Source organism: Chenopodium album, chromosome 12, assembly GCF_948465745.1.
Source record: "Chenopodium album chromosome 12, dcCheAlbu1.1, whole genome shotgun sequence".
Taxonomy (NCBI): Eukaryota; Viridiplantae; Streptophyta; class Magnoliopsida; order Caryophyllales; family Amaranthaceae; genus Chenopodium; species Chenopodium album.
The window spans coordinates 35885869-35894058 of NC_137845.1; the positions used below are offsets into that span (position 1 = coordinate 35885869).

The following is an 8190-nucleotide window of genomic DNA, read 5'->3' on the forward strand; positions in this document are numbered from 1 at the left end:
TGTAGTAGGGGGTTGTGATGGGGGTTTCTGGTTAGCATGAGGATGGTAATATTTCTGCTGTGGAGGGGGTGCTTGTTGTGGTTGTTGTGGGGGTGGAGGATTTTGAACATTAGTGCTACGGTAAGATAGGTAGGGATGGTTCCGGTAGCCAGGATTATAGGAATTGGAGTATGGGTTATTTTGCTTGTAGGTTTGAAAAGCATTAACTTGCTCCATTGAACTCCTGCAATCTTGTTCATAATGACCTACACTTCCACAATTTTCACAGAAAGCATCATTAGCATTATTAGAAACAGCAGAAACATTAGCAACAGAATTAGGATTGTTAGTAGTAAGATTATCTAGTTTCTAACAAACAGAAGTAAGCTGGGCTTCCAATAAAGTGACTGAATCAACATGATTCTTGCCCTTGTTAGCATAACCTCTAGCATTCCCATATTGGGAATTATGGATTGCCATATCTTCAATAACCTGACCTGCATCATCAACATTTCAATTCATAAATCTACCGCTAGTTGCGGAGTCTAAAATTGTCCTAGATGCATTTCCTAAACCATTGTAAAAAGCTTGAATTAACTGCCACTTTGCCAAATTGTGGTGGGGACACTCCCTCTGCAGATCCTTGAATCTTTCCCAAGCTTCATATAATGCTTCATCTGTCTCTTGGGAAAAATTCTGGATAGCGCTTCTCAATAAAGCTGTTTTCTCTGTAGGGTAATATTTATTATAAAAATTCAACGCAAGAGTCTCCCAGTTAGTAATACCAAGTGCAGCTCTATTCAAACCATTAAACCATAATTAGGCTTTTCCACATAAAGAAAAGGGAAAAAGAATCTCCCTGATTTGGTCCTGCGTTACCCCATTCTGCCTAATAGTATTGCAGTACTGACAGAAATCTGCAATGTGAAGATTAGGATCTTCACCCTTTGCTCCACTAAATTGCTTTCTTTCTATCATCCTTATGAACTGGGGCTTGATCTCGAACTGGACTCCCTCGAGATCGGGCGTAGGAGAAAGATGTGGAAAATCCGTCAGGGACGGTTGCGAATAATCGCTAAGCTTGCGAGGTGGAGGTGGTGGTGGTGTACCCATCTCTAGTTCTGAATCAGAAGAATGCTCCGAATCACTAGATATAGGTAATGGATTTCTAGGAATATTATTACTCCCAGAACCTGCTAGGATCTGCCTATAAAAATTCTTCTGTCTATGAAACGAGCGTTCGATCTCAGGATCGAAAGGAATGTAACCTGATCTGGAACACCTGGGCATAAACAAAGAACTAAAAAAAGACAGATATTAGAACTACCTCAAAGAACTAATGTCCTTTGAGGCAAAAGGGAAAAATAATCTAAACTACAAAAACAATTAGAAATAAAAATAAAACCGTTTCCCCGGCAACGGCGCCAAATTTTGACAGGCTAAAGTCGTATCACCTAATCAAAAGTATTACCTAAATCCTCTAACTAAAGTAGATAGGGAAGTAGGGTCGAATCCACAGGGAAACTGGTCTTTCTACTCCTAATTAATTAATATAGTCTAAATTATTAAAGTAACCAATTTGTTGTATATAATGTGAAACTATTCTACGGGGATCAAGTTCAGGGAGAGAATCAATAATAAGAAGGCCTAGGGTCATAGGTTCACCAATAATCAATATTCCGGGATAAAACATAACAATCAAACAATCAACATTGCATAAATAACATGATTAACAGGCTCTCGCAATTTATTAACCAACATAGATCTAACAGGCTCTCGCAATTTACTAGATCTAAGTTCCTATTGAAAATAGCCTTTAATATCAAATTAACATCTGCTCGATTCATCAATTCAATATTGCTAAACATTCACAATCAAATTACATCTGCTCGATTCATAATCCAATTGCAAAGAATTAAAACAATTCAATAAGAAATTATCATGCAAAGTCAATAATCAACAATAACAAATTATCCCTTCATTTTAATTATGGATCCCCATAAACCCTAGAATTAAACGACTCGGACATAATTAAAACTAAGCAAAACATAATAAACAAAACATGAAGGAAATAGAATGAATAAAAATACTGAGATTAATTAAGAGAGAAATCGTACCAAGACGGCGGAATTATAATAGAGTTGAGGAACAAGAAAGAAAATAAAAATCTAGAGAGAGAAAGTTGAGTAGAGAGAAGGAAGAGAATAAAAACTAGAGTAAGTAATAATGAAGAAGTCCTAATCTTGCCTAATAAAATTACATTAATACTAAGCAAGAATTATTCGCTGAACAAATTAATCGGAACCTAAAAGCCACACGCGCCCGGTCGGGCAAGGGGCCGCCCGACCGGGCCCGCCTTTTTCTTCAGAATTGGTTTCTCGCGCCCGTCCGGGCGCGTGCTCCGGGCGCTCCTCATGCTTCGCCCCGCCCGGCCGGGCGCGCCTTCGGGCGGAGCCTTGTGGCTTGGGCGAGGCTTTTTAGCCTCGGGCTTCTACCTTTGGACCTCCGAACTTGGCCCAAATGCCATCGAACTGAGCCCTTAGTCACCGATTTGATTCCTCTAATCGGCCTTGGGCTATCGAACTGGGTCGTGGTCTTCCAACACTTGTAGATGCTCCTCGAAAAACCCGGGAAAATGCTCCAAGTACGCAAATTCCTACAAAACTCAAGCAAAACTACCAAAGCACTGGAAAACACAAATTAGTAATAAAAGTGGCTCGTAGGAGCCAAAAACACTACTAATTACGACCAAGGGACGGGGATAAATATATATATGAAATGAACACATCAACGTTACATCACATCTGTGAGGGGCAAATGTTTTGGGTAAAATTACCCAAGCCCTGTGGCCCTATCAGAAGGCGACATGTGTCAACCAATGAAAGGTCCAAATGGATCAATCACCTTATGATACGTGTCCCTCCATACAATTGGGAAAAAAGGCTGCCTTCATGGGCCAAATCCCGACAAAGCCGTAATGCGGCGCAGCCTATTAAAATTAGGTCACAATGACCTAAGAAAGGGCACTTTTTCCAACGACCCTATAAATAAGGAGATTTCCCTCATTTCTAGGACACGTTCATTTTATTACAACATACGTATATTCTCTTACATCAGAGAAAACACCTGATCTCGGAATCCGAGAAGGTCTCACTTTTACCTTTTCCGCACCTTTTCATCTTCTACGACCAATACTAACTTGATTGTCGGAGGCGGAGCTCCTACCAACCGGAGTCTCAGTGTTTTGTAGGTACAGACTGCGTGGAATCAGTCTTGGTTACGTAACACTCCCGAGGGATCAAAAGAACACCCAAAACAGCTACAACCTCCATTCAAATCTTATAGTTAATACTATTCTTGAGAAACAATGACACTTTCCTAGAATGACTCTATGAAAGAAGAAAGGAATAGCCAAACAAATGGCATTACCTGGCCTCCCTAAGTTAGATATTTTTGGATTTGGTTTCGAACCAACTCTAGAAAATCTTAAGCGAGCCCAGGAAAAGGCCAATGCGCGGAGAAACGCTCGTACCCTGAAAAAGAGCAATCCCAATGGATCATTATCCTCTCACTCTAAATGGACAATTTATAAAAGAGGGAGAAGATTATTCATGCTACGAATTCCCTGAACCATTAGTCAAAGATGGGATAAGACAACCAAAGTTTAAAATTTTCTTGGATTGCAACATTTTAGAAGAGATCCTAACTCCTATTCACAAGGAACAAGCACCAACATGCTTTGACTTCAATGTCATGGGTCTCCTCTTTGGCTACGAGAAGAATGAGCCTAAGTGCGTTGATGACAACTCCGAACTTATCTAAGCAGTGCTATGAAGTGAAAACTTTGATCCCTCGAAGCTCATCATTCCAGCAGAAGGATTAGTTCAAGGATTGCAAAAGATAGTTAAGGTGACTACACCAAGTGGGAGGAGAATTTCCATCAACACAGGACAAGGACCAATGTTCGAGGAGTCCGAATCGTCTGAGTCTGAGTCGGAGTTTGAATTTGAGTCTTCTGTCATCAAGTCTTCCAATTATCTTGTAGTTGCACCTCCCTCTATTTCTTCTAGTTTAGCACCTACTCCAAGGATAGTTAGTTGTCAAGTCCCAACAAACATTTTACTTTTCGATGTAATGGTTTCTGAGTTTAATAATACGTCTTCTTCCGCTTACTAATTGTGTCATTCTCTTACCCAAGATGATGAGCATTACTTTACTAACAATGAAAATGACATAATTAAAGTAGTGTAAACACTTGAAAATAAAACACTGATAATTGAATATACTGAAATGGTCAACATCTCAAGATATCCAACTATTAAAAGAGAAGTTAAAATTGGTTTAACTCTTAATAAAGAAGAAAGAACCGATTTAAATAATCTACTAAAATATTTATCGATGTTTTCTCCTGGTCATACGAAGATATGCCAGGAATAAATAGAGAAATTTCTCAACACACTATACCATTAATTCTAGGAATGACACATTTAAAACAAAAGTTACGTCGAATAAAACCCGACGTAGCTCTTAAAATAAAAAAAGAAGTTCAAAAACAAATAACTGTAGGTTTTATCAAGGGATCCAAATACCCTGAATGGGTCGCTAACGTGGTACCGGTTCCTAAGAAAGATGGTAGGGTAAGAATGTGTGTCGACTACAAAGATCTAAATAAGGCAAGTCGAGAGGACGACTTTGCTTTACCACACATCGATATTCTAGTAAACAACACAACCAATCACGCGCTCCTCTCATTTATGGATGATACGCAGGTTATAACCAGATCCTCATGGCTGAAGAAGATATGGAAAAGACTACCTTCATAACACCTTAGGGCACTTACTGTTACACGGTGATTCCATTTGGGATGAAAAACGTGGGTGCCACTTACCAAAGAGCAGCAACTGCCTTACTCCATGACATGATGCATAAAGAGGTTGAAGTATATGTGGACGATACGATAATAAAATAAAAAGACTGTCTAGGACACCAAGAAGCCTTAAGAAAAATTTTCAAAAGGTTAAGATAATATAACATGAGGCTAAACCTAGCCAAGCATGCTTTCGGAGTCACCTCGGGAAAACTCTTATTCTATGTCATTAGCTCTAGAGGAATAGAGATAGATCTAACCAAGATCAAGGCGATCATGTCAATGCCACCGCCAAAGATCGAGAAATAGATTTGAGGATTTATTGGCCGGCTGCAATACATAAGTAGGTTCATATCTAAACTAACTACGATATGTGAACCAATATTCAAAAAGATTAAAAAGAATGTGCCGGTAATATGGGATGAAGAATGTCAAAAAGCCTTTGATAAGATCAAAGCTTATTCTCGCTAATCCTACTTTATTAGCGCTCGCACTTCCAAGAATCCCTCTTCACCTTAATAGTTACTAAAGTAACGATGGGAGCTATACTCGCACAAGAAGTAGAAGATGAAGAAAACGCTATCTACTACCTAAGTAAGAAGATGCTCGAGTATGAAGTACGCTATATACCACTTGAAAAATTGTGCCTCGCACTTGTGTGGGCCACAGCTAAGCTAAGACATTACATGCTCTTCCATACGGTATACGTGGTATCTCGAATTGATCCCCTTAAGTATCTCTTTGAGAAATCCATACTCAACGGGCGAATATCCAGATGAATAGTCAACTTAGCCCAATTTGATGTGAGGTTTAAGCCTTAAAAAGCTATCAATGATTTCGGACTTCTCAGCGGATTTCACAATCGAAGATCCAACATCAATGCACAAGAACAACTTTTTGGACGATGACCTAATGGTTATAGAAGATGATACTTGGACATTATTCTTTGACGGAGCCTCAAACCAGAAAGAATATGGTGTAGGAGTTCTATTAGTATCGCCTAAGGAAGAACATGTCTCAACCTTAATCAAGCTAGATTTCGACATTACCAATAACGCTGCGGAATATGAAGCATGTGTAGTAGGCCTCAAAACTGCTTTGGCATTAGGAGTAAAGAAATTTCGAATGTTTGGAGATTATTAACCAAATCTCAAAAAGATGGAAAGTAAGAAGTGAAAGTTTCGCTCCTTACCAAACATATTTGGAAACTCTTACTGATCAACTCAAGAAGGTAGAGTATACCTACTTACCAAGAGAGGAGAATCAGTTTGCTGATGCCTTTGCAAGACTAGCCTCGATGGTTAGGATTCTCAAGGAAATTGAACAAATGCCTTTAACAATAGAGAAAAGGCATAAACCGTCTTATATCCAAGGTATTTAGGATGATGAAGTAGTCCAAGAAGAGGAAGAGGAGAAACCTTGGTATACCGACATCCTCAATTATGTAACCGAAGGGGAATACCCACCTCATGCTGACAAGAGAGAAATAAGACTGTTGGCTTCCCAATTCGTGGTCACAAATGATGAAATGCACAAAAGGGTACCTAAAGGGAGAGCTCTCCTATGCATAGTCAAGAAGGAGGCTCAAAGGGCAATGAGGATAATCCGCGAAGGAGCATGTGGAACCCATATTAATGGCAAAATGCTAGTCCAAAAGATACAGGACCAAGGATATTATTGGACTACCATGAATAAGGAATATCATCAATGTGTGAAAAGATTCCCTAAATGCCAAATATACGCCAACTTACAACATGTCCCACCATCTCTCCTTTACACTTATACATCTCCATGGCCATTCTCAACATGGGGAATAGATATCATTGGAAAGATAACCTCTCCTGAGATAGGAGGCCATGAATAATCCTCTTACAATAGACTACTTCACAAAATGGGTTGAAGCAACCTCATATGCGAAACTCACTACAAAATATGTAGCACCCTTTATTGAAAGAAACATCATATTTCGATATGGAGTCCTACATGAGATGATAAATGACAATGGAACTCATTTTCAAGCAGAATGAGAAGAAATCCTTCAAAAGTATGGCATTCAACACCATCACTCTTCTCCATATAGACCTCAAGCAAGTGGTGCAGTAGAAGCTGCCAATAAGAACCTAAAAACTATCATCGAAAAGACGATAGAAAATTACAAGGATTGGCTTGACAAACTCCATTTCACTCTTTGGGGTTATCGCACGTCAATCCGTTCATCTATAGGAAATAAGCCATTTTCCCTAGTCCATGGAATGGATGCCGTACAACCTGTAGAATTGGAAATGCCTTCCTTATGTATTACGTTGGAAAGTAAGCTTAACGAGGTTGAATGGATAAGGACAAGGTATGAGGAGCTAATTCTACTCGATGAAAAACGACTAGAAGCTCCACATCATACTCAATGCTATCAAACTCGCATGGCTAGAAACTTTAATAAGAAGGTCAAGACAAGAAACATCAAAGTAGAAGACTTGGTGTTAAAAGCATTAAGAAAAAATGATCTAGACCCAAGAGGCAAATTTAGGCCTAATTGGGTCCAAACCATACATCGTCAAAACTATCCTATCAGGAGGTGCAGCAAAACTAACTGATATAGATGATAATAATTTTTCAAACATGACGAATCTTGACTAACTTAAAATATTCTACCCATGATTACTTGAGTGTTATACTCAAGAGAGCTACGTTTGGCCTGATTCCTTAACAAGGATACGCAGGCAACCCTTTACGGGGCGCAACCACTTTAAACATTGTAAATATCGCACTTCTACATCCGTACGTCGAGTCAACATCAACATCACATCAAAAACTGGATCAACGCGCAGCGACAGGACCATCGCCCTGTGATAGGATTATCGCGATGCGTTGGATTCGAATTTCCAGTGCTAAGCCATTACTGTCAATCTGGGCAAATTTCGGTCAATTTCGAAAAATTTCGACTTCAGTGCTCGAAGCATTTTTGAAATTATTCAAGTTGTTTTCATTGCTTTAAATAAAATAAAGGATTCAAAATAAAATTTTATTTAATTTAAAGCTAAAAAATTGCATTAATTAATAAAAATTACATTATTGATGGAATTAAAGCAAGCTTAAAAATAAAATTGACTTAAAATTAAAGATTGTCTAATAAGTTGAAAGAAAAGCAATGCTCTAATCTGTCTTCTCCTTTCTATCCCTTTTCTAATTCTTCTCTGCTTCTTCCTCAACATCTAAATCCTTTACCAATAGAGACCCTTTAGATGATCTAACCGCTACCATGGTAGAAATAGTTTCTCGTGGCACAAACACACCAACTTTCTTTTCAACCCACACTTTCTTCTCTGTAAAGTCAGCTTTTCTTTTTT

General features: G+C 38.8%; 1 non-coding gene across 1 annotated transcript; it reads left to right on the top strand.

Moving 5' to 3' along the window:
- The first annotated feature begins 589 nt into the window (after nt 1–589).
- On the top strand, nt 590–696 carry LOC145573551 (small nucleolar RNA R71). Its single transcript, XR_014097539.1, has one exon. It is a non-coding gene; the product is annotated as a small nucleolar RNA R71 (small nucleolar RNA).
- The last annotated feature ends 7494 nt before the right edge of the window (nt 697–8190 follow it).